At 36.7% G+C, this 23,131-nt stretch overlaps 1 long non-coding RNA gene across 2 annotated transcripts in view; it reads left to right on the top strand.

Annotated features, from left to right (window-relative positions):
- LOC138682323 (uncharacterized) overlaps window positions 1-20,913 on the top strand; it is a 96,408-nt gene extending 75,495 nt beyond the window's left edge. For both annotated transcript variants that reach the window (XR_011322428.1, XR_011322427.1), the window contains one exon: window positions 15,545-20,913. This is a non-coding gene — a long non-coding RNA (uncharacterized lncRNA). The remainder of the gene's footprint in view (window positions 1-15,544) is intronic.
- The last annotated feature ends 2,218 nt before the right edge of the window (window positions 20,914-23,131 follow it).

Genomic DNA, 23,131 nt, shown 5'->3' with positions numbered 1-23,131 from the left:
CTAACTGACCAGGACCGTTCCTGGAAGTGGTGTTGGTGTTAGCGTGATGCATGGTTGCATGGGTACTGTCTGCTATTTGGCAGGGCTAATTACATGAAGGAAAACACAGGACTAAGGTGGTTATATTGTTGCAGGTATCCAAATCCTTTACTCAGAGCTAGTGCTTATATGTCTGCAGACCATGGCATTATGTTATGCAGCCATATCAATGACTGTAAAAATCTACTTTTGAAATTAAAAGCAACTGTTTTGCTGCATCCAGATGTTCAAACTCAATGAAACATTGTGTTCAAGCCAGCCCAGTTAAATGGTCACTGGTTACCACTGCTAGTTGGTTTTTCATTCCAAAAGAGATTTCACAAGAATTCTTTACCTGTGCAGTACTGTCTTGGGGGGAAGTACCACCACAAGTACTTACACAATGGTGAGGAAGATGCACTTTGGTAAGGATTAGACAATAATGTTAACTAATACAACAGGGTTTGTATTGTCTACCACTATTGTCCAAGTTTTCTGGATATATCCTGAAGAGTTTGCTTTCCTGTCACTGAAATATCTAGGGATTTGTGTGTTTCTCAAAGAAGCAAAGGTCTGTTTTTCTGTGCATTTATGTAGCATGACTCTTGAATGTTCTCCTCAAGTCTTTGACAGAGCTGTTGAATTAAAAAGGTGGAATGGGAGTCAAGGTAGGGTGGGAAGAAGATCTGGGGGTGATGGAGTCCTACAGATGATGACACTCATCCAAGGAGATGGGCTTTGTAAGAAAACAGAAACAAAATCAAGTGCTTCTGCTGCACTGATGCACACCTCTGAATAGAAGGACCTATTTGTTATAGATATAGAGTGCTTCCTCAGCTGCATGGTGGCTCATAAAGTATTTCTTCTAAACTACACATAAAGCACTTCTCTTGTATGAGGAAAATATAGCAGGTTATAATGCATATTTCTGAATATTCTACTGCTTAATAACAAAGTAGAACTGAAAATGGTTAAGAAGAGAGAAGAAAACGAGAAATTAATGAAGATTTTTCGATGTGTACATTAGAACAGATTAATGTATATTTTCAGGACAGGGAAAAGTGGAACAATAGATGTTGTTTAAAGATCCTGTTTGTTTTGTTGTATGTTTCTTTTCACATACGTTGATAGTCTTTCACTGCATTTTTGTTTCATAGTACTAGGGTTAACATGATAGATTGTATTGGCTTCAGTGAAGTTCATATTTGTACCAGGTCATTGACCAAGGAGGGGAAAAAAGAAACAAAAGAGGAAAAATAAAGGAGGAAAAAAAGACTCTCAGAGCTTTGTAAGAGCTATTACATTTTGTAAAGATCAAAACATCCCTCAATGAGCATTTGCCCAATGGTCTTAAACTATTATAATGTACTGAGCAAATAGTGTGCCAAAATACAGTGCATGTATTGCTGGATAAATCAGGTGCATTTAAAGTCCTTAAGTATAACGAACCTCATTTTTTATCATAAATGCCATAGTCCTCATCTGCCCACAGTGACTGGTAAGGGAGGCCCAAAGAGTCAAATAGGAAAAATTTCTTTTTTTTGTACAGAGAGCAGCTGAGGCACAACTATTTCAGGTGATATGTTCTATGCTGCTGCCTGAAGAAATGATGGTATTAGTGCATCTACTAAGGACATCTGACTAGAATACATAAATCCAGCTACTGAAAACTCTGCCACAGATATTCGTTTAATATATTCTCGCAAACAAATAACGAAATCTTACAATTATGTGCTTCAGAAAAGTTTGCAGCCTAAAAAGAAATGCTGATACTATTTTCTGCTTTAAATGCACTTGAATACAATTGCAGTTCAGAATAACTTGGTTTTGTCCCCGGATTTCTTAGGTCTTCTAGTAAGAAATAAATACCTGATGTCTCATCTAATAGTTAAGGTTGGGCCTGTCCTTGCTCTGCCTAGCAGAGTGTTAATCCAGTAACAGTGGCTGAATCATTACTGCATGGAAAATAAGAGTAACAACACAGAAATATACTCCCAACGTGAATGAGCCAGATCCCTTCCCTTCTATGAAGCCATAGGACAAGAATGTTTACTATGTATAACAGGGTACACACATTCTTTCTTCACGCATGTCCCATGCCAGGGGCCTCTACAAGGTCACCCAGGGAGCAAACGTGTTAGTACTGGTGCGGTACACAGTCCCCAGAAGTGGTAGAATGGCATGGCTCTCCACCGCTGCCAGCATCAAGTGGGTGCTGTTGTCAAGTCACATGATACTGTGGCAAAGGAGCAGAGAAACGGAGGGATTAAAATTTCTAACACCCTTCCTAGCAAAATAATACCCAAGTAAATAGAAAAAACTGCCATTTAATCCTGAAGAAATATAATTTGGATCTCTTTTCTCTGTGAACCATGCTAACTGAAATCTCTTTGAACGACTGGGTACATATGGAAGTAGCCTGTAATGCTTTTGACTGTTAAGTGAATGGCCTCATACGGAACCTTAGAAAATTTCCGTAGGGTGAAGTTTCTGCCAGGCACCATCAAGGATAGCTTTGTGGATATAATTATGGGAATTCTAATAAAAACATTTTTCTAATTGATTAGTTGACTAATTAGACCAACATGACGATCACGTTTTTCAGGATCATCAGTAATTCTGAGTAATCAGTGTGATATTTTGGTTTACCACCTGATGATTTTAAAACAAGCCCATCTATTATGGAAGTGACCTATAGAAATAAGAGAGATTAATCCAATAGAATTTTATAGAATTTTAACTGTATCACATAAAAATCATTCCAAGAGTGCAGAATTGAATAGAAAATATTAGTCTCCTGTAGGGTTTTCAAGTAACCTGCCAAATCTAGGAGTTACAATAAATAGGCTGTTGGAGAATTCTCTTGAAAGGATTTCTTTTCTCCGATAAAGTATACATTTCTGCTCTAAAATAATGTATTTCAGTTATGAAACCCTAAAGATGCAGGAAGACCACTGGTTGGCCGCAGTAGGACTGCTTCATGTTGCTTTGTAGTTGTTAGAACATGTTGGTGGATCCAGATCCAACAGGCTCCAACAGCTATTTGTGCTCTTTACTCCTACATAGGTTCCAATTTATTTTTCCATTTAAGTCAATATGAAGTCAGAAACCCAAATGCATCACTGGATATGAATGATAGTGGCTGTCAGAATGGGCTCTATAGGCCATTACAGGTAAGAGTAAATCAGAGCAGTCCAAAGGCTGTAATAATTTATGCTGGTGACATTTACCCCAGGTGATTGGGGATTATAATATACCAGAAAGTCATGTTTTCCCCAATTTACATTACATTAATCATAGCATAGCTAAACATAATGATCCAGCTTCAGGTTCAGTTGCATGTCATATCAGCTACCAAACAAAAATTCAAAATCAGTTGCTATGACTTCAAGCATTGCCTAGTTCATCTGTGTTCAAATACTCAGATTCAAGGAAAAGATTTTTTTAGAAATCAATTATATCTTATTTATAAAACACTCAGCAATGTGGAAAGTCAGATTTAAAATAATTTCAAACTTCCTGGCTGAAAATCAAAGCTTATGGCCAGGCAAATCTTTAGTTGTTTTTTGTCTTCAAATTTAATAGCTGTATTCTACACTGTATAAACGGCTTGGGAGCATTAGGGTTCTTAGTGTCTGTAAACTACATTGTTGGGACTTGTTTTTAAATATTTATAAGTCTACTGTTAAGAACAAATCATTTTCTCAATCTATTTCACTAACAGAAATTATTTATAAGTATATTATTAATTATTTAGATTTTCCTGGTATTATATTTACATTAATAATTAAATGCATCTAATTATTAAATCATATAAATAAGATTTAGTTTCATTGATGAGCTGAAATGCAAACAGCAATTCTATCACTGACTGTAAACATTTGAAATGAGATACTCTTCAGTAACAAGCCCTCTTACTTGCTAGAAGTCATGACAGTAGCATGCTGAGCTAAGTTACTCTCTCAGTGTCTCTGCTACATAATTACTGTACTTGTGACAGGTTTTGGATTCTCCCAGCCAGAATCAGCTTTGTCCACCTCTCACAGTTATTAGAGTGCAGGTAGCCAGCAGTCATAACGCCAATGTCTTTAGACCGTCCGGCAATTGCCTCTGTACTACTTAATGGCAATTACCTTTTATAGAGTAGGAGAAGATCTGATTCACGCTTCAGGAACCATTGGCCATCTCCTCATCAAAATTTTCAAAGAGTGCCACAACTCAACAAAATGTATAACACTGCGTCTTAATCCCAGAAGTTATAACCCATCTCAAGGGGCACTCGGATTTCTGCAGTGCCTCAACATGCACATTTCTGCAGAGCACCAGCAGTCTCAGCTCCCTCGGTGCAGCGTTTCCAAGCCGCAGAAGGGTGAGGTTCGTGCTCCCCTCTGTACAAGATGACACAGTTAACAAGTGGCTGATTTCTCACTCAGTTGTGTCTTGTACAAAATATAATTACATGATGAGTAAAATGTAACCTGTTTCAGCCCCTGATTATGATAAAGTTAGACTAGGTTCAAAAGCCTATCATTACCTATATGCAGTCTTCCGGTGATTACAGTTCTTTAGCATAAACCTTCAGTTAATACAGTCCCACTGCTATTTCTACTCTTTCCACGATCAGGAATTGCTCTGTTTAGTGATTATGTTCAGTGGCCCATGTGTGCAACTTTTGCAGCAGATAGACATAAAATCTTTACATCTTTTGAAAATGTGGAATGGCTGTTTTCCAGGATTCTTTACTGGCATTGGAAACAAGTCATCATTTTGAACGTGGCACCTGAAGACCTAAGGTCTTGGTTTTAAACATTTTTCATCTTTTAAATATTTAGGTGGAACCAGACACCTAGTGTATATAGTCCTCCTGGAAGCACTCTTAACAGGTCTTTTCAACTTTCTTTTGTCTTCCTGAGTGCCCTTAGGTATAGCCTAATTAATCATAGGCTAAAACTTTCCAGTAAATTACAGTGTAGATTTTTCCAAATGGGAGTTTCTGTTGTTCATAGCAAGTAAGCACCTGTTATAAATAACTGTGCTTAGTCGAATGCAGACATAAAATGTTCATAAATGTTTATTATAGCACTCCATGTTTTCAGTACCAGCTTGATATTTTCTTCTCAGGTCTTTATTTGTTAATGTAATCGTGAAATCTTCAATTGCCTGCTTTCATGGTGATTTCTTTATTCTTTTAACCTATTTCCAGCCATGCTGGTTTATTGAGAAATAAAAGTAAGAATAATGTCGATGGCTTCCCAAGCAAAAGGACCCAAGGGAACACTTTAGGACAATGTGAACTACAAGAAGAAAGAGCTAAGCTGATGCTAACTTTTATGAACTTTTAATTTGAGGATAATGTTAGAAATGAATCATAATCTTCAAGGTGAAGAAGTACATTAGCTTCCTAACTAAGCTGACTTAACCTTATCAGTGAAAGTGACATTAATTACCTGACGTACCTGTTATAATTATGTTTCTAATGCTACCAAATCTGAAGGTGCTACAAAATCAAAAGATGAGGCATTGGCAGAGTATATATATTCAAACAATAAAAACCATGCAATTGGGATAAGAAGAAATATAAGAAATCTTCTGCTCTATGTGTCTTATATTCAAAAAGAATTTTCTAATATGTCTGTAATTTTCTTTCTTTGACAAGTGTTTGCTTTGTTTTATTTTGGGGTTTGGTCATCTGGTTGGTTTACTGAAAAACTGAACTGTGATCACACAAAATGTGGTGAAGAGATACAAGGCTGACTGAAATTGTGCACGCCGCAGGAAGCAAAGAGTAGAGTGCGTGCTATAATGGTCCAGTTCTACTTTTAGCAAGATTAAGTGGCTAGTGGACTTCAGAAAGGAGCACACAAATAGATTGCAAGCATCATGCCTAAATGCTTTTATGTTACAAAGAACTCTAATTGTTCATGCAGGGATGGGAAGTCAGAAATTAGAAAAATCATGACAATAATTGCCCTCAATATAATCGTTAAACTTCAGCCAAAGCTGTCCAACTTTCTGTCGTATCACAGTCCTCCTTGATTTGATTGTGTACAGCTGTTGCATCTAATCCTAGACTATGAATTACTTCAAGAACTTCTTTTTATTCTTTTTTATTTTTTTCCTGACTCAGTGGGGTTTGCATCTCTAATCCCTTTCTGTCTCCAGTTTTCTCAATCTGTGATATCAGATTTTCTTCTACCAAAGTTACTTTGCTTAAATTACTTATGCATAGACAAATTTACACTTGAAGTCAGTTATATTGTTATTCATATATACCAAAGAATTAACTGAATCTCTTTTTTGGGGAGGAATTCAAGTGTGTACTATATTTTTGCTTGCAGGTTGCATATTCTTTATGAAAAATTGTCCTAAGTAGAAAAAGTGTAAGGAGTCAGTGACATGTTATGAAGACTCTGCACATCAGAATATGATCAAGTTTCAGTGGGTATGACACTGAGTACATATACACTGAAATTCCTGAATTACACAAACAGGCCCCAAAATAAGTACCTCAGATACAAACAACAAGAGTAGCTTCAGTGGTCCGTGGCTTAGCACAGATTTTAAAAACCATCCAGAACCCTACACAAATAATAAGGCAGCAAGTCTTCCCTGAGTTTTCTGTAGGTATGCATCTACAATAACCTTTGCTAAGCTCATTTATAACTAGCTCAGATGCATCTGCATAAGCTGTAAGTACTACTAGAATTTGAAATGGATAGCTGAGCTTTTAGTATAGCGAAACTCTGTGAGATGGTTTCATATTAATCTATATGTTTACTTGTTGATTATAGGCCTACTAGGTGTAAATAAAAGTATTAGTTTCCAGACTTGTCAAAAGAAAATCCTTTGATTTAGGCATGTAATTGTTCCATGTCACCTTATATTCACCCCAGCTAAAGAAAGGGTCTTGCTTCACTGTCAGTGTTTAGATCTGTCAAATGATAAGGCCACAAATAAGTGTATATAATGTTGTTAAAACTAGGCACATGGGCAGTAGCAGATTGGAAACAGCTCTCTCTTGTCAATAGAGATTTTGCTTCTCTGAACTCTCATCTAATTTGCAAGTAATTAAAATTTAATGCTCCTTAACATGATTAGGCAAAAATCTTAATCATAAGGCAGATTGACCTATATGTCTGATAGACTGAAAAAATGCTGCCTTACACAAATTTGTTCTGATTACGATTCTTGATGGAACCAGTTATTTGGGATTGGGGTTCTGCAGACTCTGGATGCAAGTGTATCAACAAGTGGCTTTCAAAGTTGATTAAAGCATCCGAGCCAACTTACGTCATCTTAATGAACTGCGCAGTACTACCAAGTTGTACTTAGTTTCCAGAAGGCGTGCGGAGTTTTTAAGCTTTCTTTATAGCCAGTGCTTTTTTTTTTTTTTTTTTTTGAAGGGAAATCATTGGAGTATATTTTAAACTTAAAATATCTTGATGATGGCATTGGATCTTGATCAAATCTATGCTTGATGATGATGAGATAAAATTAATTTTATTAGTAGGATATTAGTGCTATAAGATCATGTATATTCAGATTTGTTAATAATAAGCATAGATTTGAAAACAGAAAAAGATTTCTAAGCTCTAGCCAAAAGAGAAGCACTGAAAAATTTCCAGACAAGGTGGAGTACGAAGGAGACAGTGTAACATGATAGATCTAAGAAATTAATTAATTAAAAATTAAAACTTGTGACCTTTGTCTTTGGGTGTTCGATTTGCTGGTATCCTCAAGAGGGGGCTGCTAAGACTCTTAATTGTCATTTGTTGATTGTTGCTGGTACTGAATTTATATTGACATTAATTAAATCTGTGCTTGAAGGGTTCAGCTTGGAGACTTAACATGGCTAGAAAGAGATGCTGAAGGGATGCACTGACATGCCTAGAGATATTAAGAAATCTCCTAAGTGATTATTCATATACCCTCCTTTGCTCAGGATTAAAATGGTCACTAGACTTGTTTCCCAGAAGAAAATTTTCCCCATGTCAAATGGTAGTCTACTGGATTTGGGATGGGTAGGAAAAAAAGAAGTCTGCCTTTTTCTGTAGCTGGGGAACACTTACCTGGATAATCTGCATGTTTTTCCCTTAAGAATTTCTCCACTGTTGTAGGGACAAGGAATGCTAGTAATGCCTTTAATATCACACTTTTCCTTTAGCACATACATAATTTTTAGATTCTTACATTTCTGCCATAAGGTCATAAGCTTGTTGAAGAACACTGCATGTGCCATGAAATGTGGTATATGGGATGAGGGTCTGTGGCTCATTCTGGACAAATCATCTTTTCCTGGCTGGCTAAAACTTCTGACTGATGGACCCCTGCCATCCACAAGTTTCTGTGCTCCTAGAGCTGTGTCTGTAACAAAGCCCCAGGTGCAAATTCCCCTGAGTTCTAAGATTCAGAGATCCATTTTTAATTTGGGTAAATATTATCAGAGATGGGCTGATATTCCTCTATGCAGATATCCTGACTGTGTCTTACTTCTCTTTTATAGTGACAGCTATCTGCTTCCAGGGAAAAAAAACTGTAGCTTTCTAGGTAATTTTTTGATTCCTACCCAACATTAAGCAAATATTTTCATTGAAATATCTATTCTAACTTCAAGAGTTCCTTCAGTGGTAATAGCTAGTTTAGATCCCTTTATTTCATGTGTTAAGTTATAGTTGTTTCTCCCTGTGAGCATTGTTTTGCATTTATCAACACTGATTTTCCTCTGCCATTTTATCATTGAGACACTAGATATCATTACATATTCTGTAAGTCTTTTCACCTTTCATTTTTAGTAAGGTTAATAAATTTCTATCATAAGAATACTTCATCCCTTCTCCAGGTCATCTATGAACATGTTGAATAGCATGGTCCCCAGCATAGTTCTCTGCAGGATTTTGACTGTAAAAACTGGCCATTTATTACCTAAATGTCATTTCCGGTCTTTTATTTGCTTACAAATCCATGCAATAGCTTTATTTTGTATACCATGGCAGCTTAATTTCAAGAGTACTTTATAAAAGACAGTAATGAAACTCTTTGGATATCCAGTCATAAACTTTCACTATTAGTGATGTGTTTGAAAATTCATATTAGTTCTGTAGAGTATCACTACCCCCCCAAGGGTGCTTACTTATTCCCATTATATCATATATCCATACATCTGCCAATTCTACTCCCTTTAAGCATTCCTGCCAATCTACTTGAAATGATTTGCTGTATTTTTCTGAGTTTCCCCCTTCCTAAAATTCTGAATTCCTACTTTGTAAAAATTATATCATATTTACTATCTTCCATTCTTTCCATGCTGAAGCAGATTTAAACAATACAACATATGTGACTTGAAGGCCATTTTCAAAAGAATCTTTTTCATTTGGTTAGAATATGTGAAAAAGTAAATGGGGCCAAATTCTTGGCTAGTATAAACTGACAAATTTCACCCATAATGTGTCACTGATCTAATTTGATGTGAGTAGCCAATCCACCAGAAGAAAATAATCAACACTTCAGTAGTCATAGAGGTCAGTGCAAATCATGTAGTTTGCCTGGGAATATACCCAAATGCCCAGTTGGCCTTTACAGCTCCAATTTACTCCTGCTACACTGACAGTGTAGTAATCAGTATTCATTCTAACTAGGTTGAAGCCTTAATTAAACAACCCAACACAGGGCAGAATTTTGTCTGTCTCCTGTGAGGACATTTCTGTCCTTTCATTTTTGTCAGGCCAGTATGTCCTTTCCTTAAAGGTAAGCTGAGGAGACCTTAAGTGTAAATATACCAGTCCATTTTGGTAAATTTACCAAAAGCGTTAGTCCTAAGTGAGCAGTACAATACCAGAGGCCAAGACAGAAGTAGCTCAGACAAATGATTTTACCTCAGTCTGCATGGTTCCATTCTGGATATGATCACTACCTGGATCAGCTTCGAGTTAATTGAAACTTTATATCTGATAACCTTTAAGCAATATGACAGTAGCACTTTTTACCTTAAGCCATTTTTTATTTTGAATGTTAAGTATATCTGATACGTTATGTTAACAAAATAGTAAATGTGACAACCTCAAAGTATCATTTTAGAGTCACTTAGCAGAAGACTGTATTTATAGGTTTTTTTGCAGAAAAATATTTTGAGTGCAGAGTTTGAATAATATCAGCCTGCAATGTAAACACTGCAGTGGCATGCTGAAATGCAGGCACTGTGTAGTGGGAAGATCACAGTCTACCAGATAAGCCAGGAATGTTCCAGTGGAAAATGTTCTCTTCATTAATAAGTGAAAATTTTCATGAAAAAATGTACTTTATGTCTGACCCTGGCTTTAGCCTCGACAAAGCCTATTGTGTCTCTGTGTAGGGAAACACAGGAATAGTGGGGATTGACTCTACAAGAAATATGAACCAACTCTTTTTATCTGCTGAGGTCTGTGAATTCAAGACCAGAGCTAGCCTTAAAAGGCTTACTGAAGGATTCTTCAGCAGGGCCAATTGGAGTCTAATTTTGTTAAATAAATGCAAATGTAGCACATTCATTTCTATGCCTTTTTCTGCACAATTTATTGCCCTTGAACTGATAGTTTTCTTGTGTTGTTCAAGATTTTGTGTTTCTTTGTGATTTATGGATCAATACCAATTGCCTTAATGAAAAAAAATTTAACATTTTTACCTTGGTACCATTTTCAGCATAAAATAGCTTAATTTAGTGAGGGCAGATTCCACCTGAAGTATTTCCACTTAAGAGATCTTATTTGTCTCAGACTGTATTTAAAATTGGCATGTGAAAATTATTCTGTGTGGCGATCCACATTCACATTCATGTCAAATTTGAAGTTAAACATATAACAGGGAACTTTGAGTTACTACTATTGATGCCTGGTTGTATTAATATAAAAATTTATAATGCTATAAAATATGTTTATGGCATTGTAATTGATAAGGCTGTTAATGCTATGTAGTATTAGCACTTGCAATTGTATCACTATAAAACTAATTTATAGTTATGGTAGTAGTCTCTGACATTCAGCTTGAGATCTAAACACATTTATAAATCCATAAAGTATTTTTGCATGCAAATTCTGCATTTTGAAATTAAAAAAATGTGCACTCCAAGTTGAAGATTTTCTCAATCTGCCCTTCTCAATTTTGCTATTTATTTACCTGAGTCCTCATGGAATTAGTTTCTCCATGCTTTCTAAAACAACTGCAGAGAAGCATATAAAAACACTCAAGAACCTTTGCAAGAACCAGCAGGAATTACATTTTTCATAGATTTGTCTGTATCCTTCATTGTTGCTATAGCTTGGTAATACTGCCTGGGGTAGATATGTGGTTGAAGTATTCACTAGCCTGAGAAATGCAGTAGTAACTTCCAAAAAGGGACCATACTTGGAACTTATTCTTATTTTAGAGATGTTTCATAGCTTTTTCTTAGCAAAGTGAGATTTATTCCTGATATAATGCTAACACCCATTGATGCTACTGGATGAACCTTTTATTTCTGACTACTTCCTCTGTCAGGAACTGGTCATTGAATATGCATGATCAAGAATAATCTTGGATCCAATGCTTCTTTTTAGTCTTGATACAAATCAAAATCTTTTTTGTGCTTTGAAAAGTGTCTTGGAAATTTCCTTCAACATCTCTGAAATAGCTATGTAAAATTATGATACAAGTAGAAAAACAAAAGCCATTTGTGTGGTTATTGCATGAGTGGACGATCTTTCCACCCCTGCTGTTATAAATCCTAAATTCTGGTTTTAACAGCTTCCATTCTGTTCACACATGCAGTGTTGGTTATATCGTGTGTCACTGGAGACCATCTTCCTCATAGCCTGCTGCACTCCAATATCTAAAATGATTTGACAGTCAAATGTGGTTTAAATTTCAGGAGTATTGTGATTTGAGCAGAACTTTTCGGCATCCTAAGCCAGACTCATTCCCTCTTCTAAGAGATGGATTACCTTGAATGTATGTAATTGTACATATTAAAACACCCTTTTTGCCTAGCAAAGTTAACAGGTGAATAATGGACTTCATTCTGCCAATGACAAGAATGAATGAAAATTTGCAGTGTATGAGTTCACAGATGAGTTTTATAATTTTAAAGTGGAAAGATAATGTGTCGCTTCATTTTTGCCCTTTGAAACCTGATGCTTTCCGCGGGAGGTAGGATGGCCATAGCAGAGCAGCACGCATGCTCCCTATTGTTACAGCCCTCCCTGACAGCTCTGGGGTGTCAGCAGTTGTGTGAATCCTTTCCATATACCTTTGGGCTGATCGGGGATTGCCAGTGGAAGAAAAAAAAAAAATAAATTACCAAGCTCTTTGGCATACTCTGTGCTTTTGATCCTAGCTGATAAGCTACTCCTTAGCTCCAGGAAGGCTTGATATCTTGTAAGACAAGCCACGCTGAGCTTTCCTAGTGGTTGGCCCCTGAGACATGAGCTCCACTTTGTCATTTTCTTTCATTCCAGGCTTACAAGTTGGTTTTGGAGGAAGACTTCTCAAAATCATGCAATCTATAAGGTTGATCTAGTTGTACCGATATGAATATTTCACGTTATAAAGCAGTACCTACTCCTGTGATTTCCTTATAATCCCATAGTTACCAGACAATTTTAAACAATTGAACTCAGTCTTTAAACTTAAACACAGGTACGACCCAAGACAGTGTAAAATGACTCAGAAGTCAGTCCGTTTCCCACTGACAGTTTCAGTGCCCATGAGCTCCAGTGAAAGGCGACAGAACGGAGCTTTCAGCATCCCAAACCAAATCGCGGTCTCCCACTCTCACCCTGTCCCGGGCAGCCAAAGCCCAGGAGCTGGCGCTCACCACGTACCCACGCCAACGTGCGGCTGGTGGCTCAGGGGCCGGGCCGGGACCCACTGCCTCGCAGACCAACAGGTTTCCACAGATCAGTGTTTCCTTCCCAGGTGCTGACAGCAGCTCCTGCCTCCCCCACTTCCACGGAAATGTAGTAAAAGAGTTCACCTAACACCCTGTTACCTGTGCCTGCATACGTCCGTCATCAAAAAGGCCGTTCTGAGCCTGGCCTGCCTTAGCATGAAAATACCTTTATCGTGTATGTTCTATTAGGGGCCTCCATCACAGACAATATTCAAGCTGTATTAATCACTGCAGAAGGATCAAACGCGAAGTCTGTACTCCAGCAAGCTGACATGCTAGCTAGAAGGCAGGGGAGAGCAGGCGCATATAGACAGATACAACATGAAACAGTGAAACAAGAGTCATGCGTAACATAAACAGTAATTTATTTATTCTTTAGTAAATGCAACTGAAACCTGAAAACCAACTGTTTCCTGGGTCTGTGGCCTATTGACCCTTATTTACTAACACTTGGGTTCCAGCAAGCGTGGGACCTGAAAATCTTTTTTTTTCTGTTGACAATAGCAATATGCATCTTGCCGAGATTTTTTACCACATTAGGAAGATATTTTAAAAATTGGGACTGTACAATTCAACTTTCTAATCTATTAGTTTATGTTTGCACAGACTTCTTTTTACTACCATAAGGAAAAAGATTTACTCCACAGGAGGATATAAAACTGTGTTTCTGTGAAATCCAGCTGCATGTAAATGAGAAAACAGCTCCTCAGGAACTGCGTCCTCTCATTTGGTTAAGCAGGTGTGGAAGTTTTCCAAAAATGTTTTTGAGGCACTGCTGTAAATTCAGAATAGAAATGGAAAATCATTTCCATTTCCCTTTCATGGGAAAAAAAAATCTGTTTTCTTTGAAAATTCTTAATATCAAATTCTAGCTATGCTTTCTCCACTTAGAAGACAATGTAAGTGGGTAAAAGCTACAAAGAGTTCATTACCGTGCCAGGAACGGCACAGGAAAGCCGTGGTTTGGTCAGGCCCACTGAGATTAAGTAAAGGCAGTGTGTCTGCTATCTCTGACAGCAATGCTAATTATCTCTGTTTGGGCAGGGGCCCAGCAAGGATCCCAGCCAGCCCTTCTCATATGTAAGATAACACCAACAACAGAAGAGTGACTGCAGCTTTTTTCTGAAGAATCGCTTGCGTGCTGCACCATAGGCTGCAGTCTTCTGCTGCATAATCTCTTTCTGAAGAGCCTCCACCCAGCCATACAACCTATTTGTCTAGCAATGACAAGTGGGCCAAGTCTGCCAAATAGTTTATGAACTTGTGATATAAAGTGAGTTATCCCCTTTTCTGTGACTTTACAACCAAAATCCCTTTAATCAAAAAGTAATGGCATTGAGCATAATGCATAATCTTTTTCCCACCACGTTTGACCTGGATTTCCCAGTGTGTCCTGAAGAGCAGCTACTTTTTTAGATGCAGCAGATTTAAAACAATAAATGCCAATACATATATTGCCTTATCTACATCTGACGTTCCTGTCACTCCTTTACGTAGACAGGATTTAACCTTGCCATCTTCTGTTCTCTTGAGAAGAAAATTACAGGCCATTTCTCCTTTGATCTGTCAGCTTGGAGCAGCTGGCCACTTGTCAGCACCCCTTCTGCAGATGGACATTTTACTGCTGGGAGTAACACCCCAGCAATCTGTACGTACTCAGCCTTGACAAAATGACTGCGTAATCAGTAGCCAAGGAGTCACTTTTCTCACTGCTGTTGCATTTGAGCATTTTCGCAGATTCATACTTCACCTACTTCCCATTATTGCAGGTTCACTCTTAAGCAATCCTCCCCATTATAAAGAAACAAGTCCTTGAAGATGAACAGCAATAGTCTTACAAGCAACAGAAATACTTCCTAGCTTTCAACAATGCCTGCTTAAGCGTGTGCTTAAATTCAAGCAGTGTTCTCTTTGTAGCTCATGGAAGCCATGTGTGTGCTCTTGGAAGACTGAGATCTTGTGAGATGTATTGAGAAGTAGCTGTAAGTGGTGGACGCATTGCAAACAAAGATCAGGAAAAACAAGGTGACATCCTGTCCTACGTAGCTAAGAATGCGGAAGCATTAATAGAACAAGAATGTACGTGCTGCGTGCAAATCTTAATGAAATTGGTGATTTAAAATCACAACATTTTTTTTAAATGCAGGTTTCCAAGTCTCATTAACTTCAAACAAGAGGATTCATATTCTATTTAACTAGACTTCACATTGAGCCACTTTTCATTTACAGTATATTCCTAAAGGTAGAAGCAGCAGGGAGATGAAATGACTTCATTTACTGGAATTACAGCTTCTTTTATATAAAACGTTAATCATTTTATATATGACAACCTTATGCTTAATGTTGCTAGAATATTCCTCATAAAACATTATTTTGTGAATGCATAGTCTCTCCTACTGAGCACATAACAGCTTTCAGTGGATGTGCTAATCCAGTTTGAATATATGTAGTATTTAATCTTAATTATGATGCTGAAGTCTATACAATGTTAATTATTCATTTTGCATGTTCCTTGCACTTTATTGTAATTCATAATTTCCTTAATCAAAATGTAGCTTTTAATTATAACTGTAAAATTTGGATGAAACCTGCCTGGTAAGCATAAGCAGACTTTTTTGTTTTGCTTAGATTTTAGTGTAAGACGACAAGGGCAAATTTGCCGAATTGGTGAGAAAAGAATGTTGAACGAACACCGTTCAACCAAGTAAGCAGCATCTCCCCCAGCCCTCGGTATGGCCCACTGCGGCTGCTAGAATCAGTGAGGACTCTTCTGATGACATTTGCTAAATCGGAAATCTCAAGGCCTGAGAGCACAGGGTGATTTTTAATCTGGCATTCTTGCCTCCTCTTCATCAGTACCGGAATGTGGTAAGCTTTCGCAGGTATGTAGTGCATATTTCTTTGAAAAGCTTTCAAACAGGATAAGGCGACTGCCATAGAACACAGAAAAAATACTAAGTAGAATTAAAAGAAGCCATTACGGTTCCAACATCCTTAACAAAATGTATTAAAACAGATGAGAAAATGTAGCAGAAAACTAGGAGAAGAAAATGGGTAGTGAGGGTTACTCTGAACACAGATTAGGAGTAGAAAGTGTCTCTTTTTTAAAGTATGGCAGGAGACAACTTAAGAGTCACAATTTTAAACTACTGCTTTTTATATAGAATAGGCTTTAAATAACAGCTAAGTGTCAAGTTACAAATGTTGAGAATGCTGAAGGTGATAGATAGTGTCATATCTCAGTTGCAGCATTTAATTGAATATTTATATGACACAGCAGAATAGTAAATTCTAGCTTTTCTGCGTTTTGTTCCATTTCAAATGCCTGTATTTGTAAGTGGGTAAGTACTCAAAAACAACTGAAGGGAGCACAGTATCATGAATGTGTACATTAGCAAGCAAGTCAGAGATGCATGCCCTCTTTTCCTTTTTATTCTTTCTGGAGACCTGGAGGAATAAACTCAGAAATACTTACTTAGGGTTCATATTATCATCCAAAGAAGACTAAAACATATATAGTCTCATAAAGGAAACCTCTGTGTCTTGGCAAGTATGTTCTTGCAAACCCTTGCCATGCTAAATTTACAACAAACTATTGATGAAAGTTACTTGTGAAATCACCAGGGAGGAAATCACATCTTTTTAGCCTGAAAGATATATTGGCAAATATGAACTGCCACACAAGCTTTGATATGAGCTGCAGCTGCAGCTCCTCATCTGTCTGGAATGTCATAGTTCAGTAGCTACACCTTTGGTCAGATGTGCTGTGGCAGATCCCAGACGACTCAGGGAATATATCCTGTCTCATTAGTTATGTAGTCATGAAATGACCTTTAGAAGGGAAAATAAGATTTCTAATGGAAAAAAAATTAATCTGTGTCTTAGGATCTATTTTCCTCATCTAGGATTTGACACTTCAGTTTTGGCTTACAGGTAGAACTACTCATGTTCAAAATCCCTATACAGGCAAAAGAACCTTGTTTATGAAGTTGCCTGTTCTCCCCCTTATCACCTGGGAGTCGCTGAGCCTACCAACTCACGTGTTAACATATTGCCAGTATTCAAGAATGGGCTACTTGCAAAAGGGCAGCAGGGGAGGCTGAGCACAGGAGAAGCGTAGGAAATTGTTAGGCAGATGGATTTGTTGTTTCCACGAGTAACAATTACAAGTGTCAGCCAGCCAGACTATCCCTCTTGTTGGGATTTACTTTTCCATGAGATCTGTGCTGCAATAATCTAAAATTGGCTGGAACTTTATCCCCTTAATAATGCTTTATCAGTGAGAGATCATTACCCAAGGTTCTTTGACCCATATGCTGAGACATATGAATCATGTCTCCATCCCCTATAACCATTTTACATTGCAGTTTTAGCCATTTGAAATGTGGTACCTCACAAGATTTTACACACGCAGTTGTAATGTCCTGCAGAGAGGATACATTAGTTCTTTGCTCAGTTGTGTCTTGGTTTTTTTCAAAATATTTCCCTAAGAGAAAAGAAAGTTAACCTGTACTAAAGGGATATCTAGTGGCTTATGGCTGGAATATGCAATTTTAAAATCTCTTTTTCATATTGATATTAATGGTTATTATTCTGCATTTTAGAGGCTTTTGCAAAAATATTGGTATTCCAGTGATGCTGCAGACTTTCATAAAGCTGTTGTGACTTTTAAGAAATTAGCTGTGAATAAATCAAGGGTACTCTGGAATACATTGTAGAAGTGCAGAGCAATTGGAACTGTAGCTGTCATAAGCAAATAGTGATCACTGTTGTTATTTTTTTGACAAGTTGATTTCATGGAGAGATTTTCCTAATGTTCTTTGAGTTCTGTTGTCATTTTCATCTTTTATTGTTGTCATTGGCTATTTCCTAGCTCTCTGGTGTTTGTGTGATTCTTTGCTTCTCTTCTTCGGCTGTCTTCCATGGTTTCCAGCTTTTGTGATGTTCAGTGAGTTGATCATCTGGTGAGATTGTACAGAAGGGATATTGGTGTGTTTATATGATATCATAACAAGACTAAAGCCTGTTAAATGAGTTATAAATGAGTTATAGAATAAGTATTTAGAATTTTATTTTAGAAAAGATTACTTTACATAATTTAAATATTAACACAGATTTTGCAGAAGCTTGTTGACCTGGTTTAGAAAACTATAGGGGAGTGGGCAAATTGAGAATAATAATCAATGGCAAATCATATTATTTTATTTTCACAAATCATTTATGAGCAGTCTTGGCTGTTTTGTTTGTTAGGTGTTTCAATTTATTAGCTGAAGGATTTATGCAGATTATTTACACCTGTGGCCTGTTTGCAAATTTTGCAGTATGATTATTTACTGTCATTAGTTGTGACACATGATTATTCACCTAAATCACATGATATTTCTTCTTTCTTCAATGGATTGCTGAAAAAAGGGGGAAATAAAAATCATGTGGCTTTTGTTTGCTCTTCACCTAAAAAATAAGATTCCTACTAACCATTTCCTAAATATTTAGGGCAAACTAAAATCACTGGTACTAAATAATAACTATGGCTGAATAAAGTCATATTATATGGTATTGAACTGATTCTAACAGGAAATACCAGGACAATATTGCTTAACTATTCAATGTAAAACTGAAATCGTGTTTTAGAAGAAACAAATGCACCTTGTTTACACCATATTCAGAGAAGACTGAGATCTCTGATTTGCTTTTAAAAAGAAATTATTTTTCTCATAGCTGTCTGGCACAACCTCACTATACTGACCTGACTATGGTTCACTGACAAATTGCAGTGTCCTACATGAGAAAAGAATAAGTCCCAAATCCCTGAAAAGGATTATTTTTATATCATATTCAAGTGTTCTATCATCTGGGACTAGCATTAGCTAAGCTGCTATTGTTTTTTAACTTACAGTCATACTTGATAACCATGTTTTAGTCTTTTAAATGCTATAAACTAAAGCTCAAATGTTTAAAACACAGTGGTAATAAATAAAATATGTGATCCACAGAAGTTGAGGGGTTTTATGCCAAAACCTTTCATATGATTACCAAGGAAGTAGTAATTCCTTAATTAGGCTTCTTTAAACATTTAAAGATGTTTCTTTATTGACAAATAGATATTTGTGTTCCATTAAAAACTATACTGAAATTATGTTTGAAAATTATGATGATGTTGAGATAACAACTGAAAGCAAAGACTGCATGATGAGGTTTCTACGGTCTGTGCTCTATTTTGTTTCAACAGTTACAGGTTTTGCTTCTATGAAGTCCATTGATTTTAAAAATACACAAAGTATTTGAGCAAAGAGGATGTATTTCAGTTGCTTTTTGTTAACTTTCTTCTTTCTACTTGTATTTAATCTTTAATGCTGAATGATTGATTGACACTGGAATTCTACATTAAAATCCTACATTCCTCGGAGGTGTTGGCTCAGTTCTAGTTTGGAGCTGCCCCAGGAGATGCAGTTCAATATTACTATCTACTGGAACCCTAAAATAACCTGATAACTTCTACTTTGTGGCATGGTTTGTGCAGTGCTGTATCAAGTTGCTACACAGAGACTTGCGGTTTTTCTGTACGGATTTGGAATCTGAGGCACCACCCTGTTTGAGAAAAGATGCATTGCAGAAGAGATATGCTTTTTATCTTAGAGGGACACTGGCAGTGCTGCAGAGGGGCATGGGCAACTGACTAGCCAAGAAATAACAGAAATAGCAAGTATGAAAGCAAAATTGTTCTCTCCTTTTTCAAAAATAAAGATGATACAGAGGGAAGAGGAGTTGAAACACCTATCACTGCTCATGATGATAAGAGAATCTTGCAAATAGGTCAAGAGAAACACAGTGGTTATCATCACAAACTACGTAAAAGTGCCAGTTGCGTTCAACACTATAGACTACTATCCAGCAGGTGGGAAAAAGCCAGTTAGAGATTTGCTTAAAAGCCTTTTTCATAGGGATGTTTGACTTCCCATTAAAGACTTCTTTGTCAGCTGAAGCAAATGATGAGATAATTCATGCTATTTTAATGGTTCATAGATGTCTCACTTTAAAATACATTCATCATTAAAATAACCTATGTCCTTATGGTCATATACTTTGTATGTCTCTCCTCTACTACATATGGAAATATATGTGTATAACCATGTGTATAATTTGAGGTTAGGTGTCCCTGCGATGTATTCATCCAAATGCACACCTAAATTATGAATATCAGATCACTGATCTTGGTCAGACCAGTGCATCACACATATGTACAAGGACAATCTCAACATAGGTTATATGTATCCATAAGTATTTTGCTTACCAAGGTCTAAATGGAAAGTACAGTTACTTCGATTATTAACAGTTAGTCTACATTTTGTATTATGAAACATTTGATATGCTGAAAATATTTGTTATGAGAAGACAATATAAATATTAAAATACACAATGTTCCCTAATTTACAGATACTGATTTCCTAAATAATTCTTTTTTTCTTTTTTTTTGGAGGCAATAGGTTTAAAAAAATGTAATTTTGGGGGGTATTTTTACTTTGTTTGACTATAAAGCAGGATATGCACAGCAACCATGTGGAGGAATTTCCTTTGTCAATGATTTAGGTTGCTTTCAGAACTGACCATTCATAGCATTCAAATCTTTGATACTTCTGTATCAAAACTATAGAACTACTCTGACAGAATATTTGTGTCAGAATCCTAGCCCATCATTATTCCAACTGATTTTGTAAAATATTCCATCTTTTATAATCATTCCTACCTGTTCTTGAATTTAATACTACCTGGATTTTTCAGTAACACATGCTTATGCATTGTGACACTAAAGACTGTAAGATTAAATTCAGCATGCACTCATGTAACAGAATTGTAATTTGTACTTGAAAATTAAGCACTTGAAAGTGCTACAGAAATACTGCTCTTAAATGATTCATCATATCTTTAATAATAATCACTTTTTAAAAAGGTAAATTTCTGTTCTCATTTGTGAGCTGGCCAAAGCTGCAGGTTAACAGTTAAAGTTTACAGATTCTGCTCTGAGTATTGCCACAGCATTCCTTGCTTGATTTGAAGCAGTTCAGCAATTTTTCTTAATTTCAGTTTAACCAGTGATAGAAATTTTGCATTGTTAACATTTGCCTCATTATGGGGCTGAGAATAGTTGATGCAAAGGACTCAACAGTCAGTCTGGAAATGGTGTAGGGAGGGTTAACTTCAGACCAGTTTGGTTCTGTGAACTGAACGCCTGACAGCACCACGTCAGGTACCTTCCCAGCGCGCATTGTCTGCTTTGGTTTCCACACATCCTGCAATTTCTCTGCAATGCAAACCAGACCATGAAACCAGGGGTAGTTTGGAGACTGGCCTCAAAAGCAACGTATTCAAACTAAAATGCTGACATCACCACACACCAAATAAAAGACAAATTAGATTGCTTCCAGTTGACCACGTATGAGGATGCTGGGGAGGTTCAAAATGAGCACTGAATTCCTGAGTTTGTCCTGTGTTGAAAGTACAAGGCCTTCCTCCTTGTTAACAAGGAATTACAGAGTTAAAATTTGGCAGAAATTTTATTGTCACAAAAGGGAAATGCTTTCAAGACAACAGAGAGCCAGAACGGATGCTGTAAACCAAAGAAGCACTATTTCACCATGGCACAAGAATGCCTCTTAAACATTCCTCTTATAAAAGGAATCCACAATAGACATAACCTAATGGATTTTTATTCCCAAATGAAGGACAAATACGTTGACAATTGACAAGGGGAAAATCTCCCTGCGGCTTTGTTTGTGTAGCTAGGAATAACTTCAGATACTAGAAGGCAATTTCTACTGCCAGTTCTGCACACCTGGAACTGTGAAACTCCATTGATGTGAGAGAATGTGGCCATAGCATCTCTGTTCTCAAACAATTTGGGAAACTAATTGTTTCCCAGAAACGAGAGTTAAAATGATTGAAAGTAAACTCGCAGTCTTTTATTTCCAGTCTTTTTTTTTTTTTTTTGGCCAGGTACAAGTACTCTTTGTAAACAATTTAAAGAGTTCTTAGTTGCATCGGCTTGTGCTCAGTAGGTATTTGCTTTTAACAATGACTTGAACTTTAATAAGCTGGTACCCATAGCTTCTGCCATGTTGCTTCAAGAGATAAAAGCTTATGACTAAAATAAAAAAGAAGGTCATAGGATTGTAACTGCCAGCCAGAAGCAGAAATAGAGTTATGTTAGAATGGTTCCTGTTTTATTTTTTTTTTTAAAAAGAAAATAATGGTTTACTTTAATTTCCTCAGCACTGTTCCTTTATTCCAGAACCTCCTTTACTTTTTTTGTTTGTTTGTTTTGTTTTGCTTTGTTTTTGGAGGGAGACGTGGGGTTCATTAAGGATGTGCAAATCTGAAGACTGTTAATGCACATTAATGCATATTCTTTGAACTTCTACCTGGATTACAAAACAGTGCCAGCTTCTAAGTACCAAGTGTAAAGTTACAGCCACATGCTCACTATGTCCTCTTCAGTATTGCTAGCAAAGATGTTTTGTTAACATTAATATGACCATTTAGATTTAGTATCCTGTTCCAACTAGCTGTCACTGCCTAGTTCTGAAACACAGGCAAAACCAGAGGCACAAAGCCCCACTGACAGCTAATTAGGCAGAGGTAAATCCATAGACTTCTCTTCTTCTTACCCACTTAAATAAAGGTCCAAATAAGTACTTACATATTTATTGAAACTACTCTTGGTTTGTAAGTGAGCCAAATCAGCAAAGCTTGGCTGAAATTGTCATGGAAATGTCTCTTTTTATATTTGGGTTGGGTTCTTTTTAGTGAGTTTGAGTCTGAGTTTGAATAACCTTTTCACGATAATTAATCATTTCAGAACCTACTGATAGTGACAGATTATGCATGTACCTGCAAGTAGAAAATGTAGCAAAACAGTTAAACAAAAATTTAAAAATAATTGGGTGTGTAGTTTTTTTAACTAGTATTTGGTTTGAACTAACATTTGAAACAATATTTCTGAAATTGTTGTATGTGATTGCCTGTATGGAGTAAACTGGGTAGTAGAAGGATGCTGAAACATGCTATTAGTATCATACTTCTAAAATTACAGTCTTATTTAGTGTTTGCTAATGAAATTGAACTAAATATTCAGGATGGTGTTATACTTGCACCAGAAAGAAAATTTGTCTTACTGTTAATACTACTAATCCATATTGATAGATAAGAAATCAAGTAGTT

This window comes from Haliaeetus albicilla, chromosome 27 (genome assembly GCF_947461875.1).
Source record: "Haliaeetus albicilla chromosome 27, bHalAlb1.1, whole genome shotgun sequence".
Taxonomy (NCBI): Eukaryota; Metazoa; Chordata; class Aves; order Accipitriformes; family Accipitridae; genus Haliaeetus; species Haliaeetus albicilla.
The sequence above is the reverse complement of the archived record's forward strand: the minus strand, read 5'-3'. Positions and strand labels throughout refer to the sequence as shown.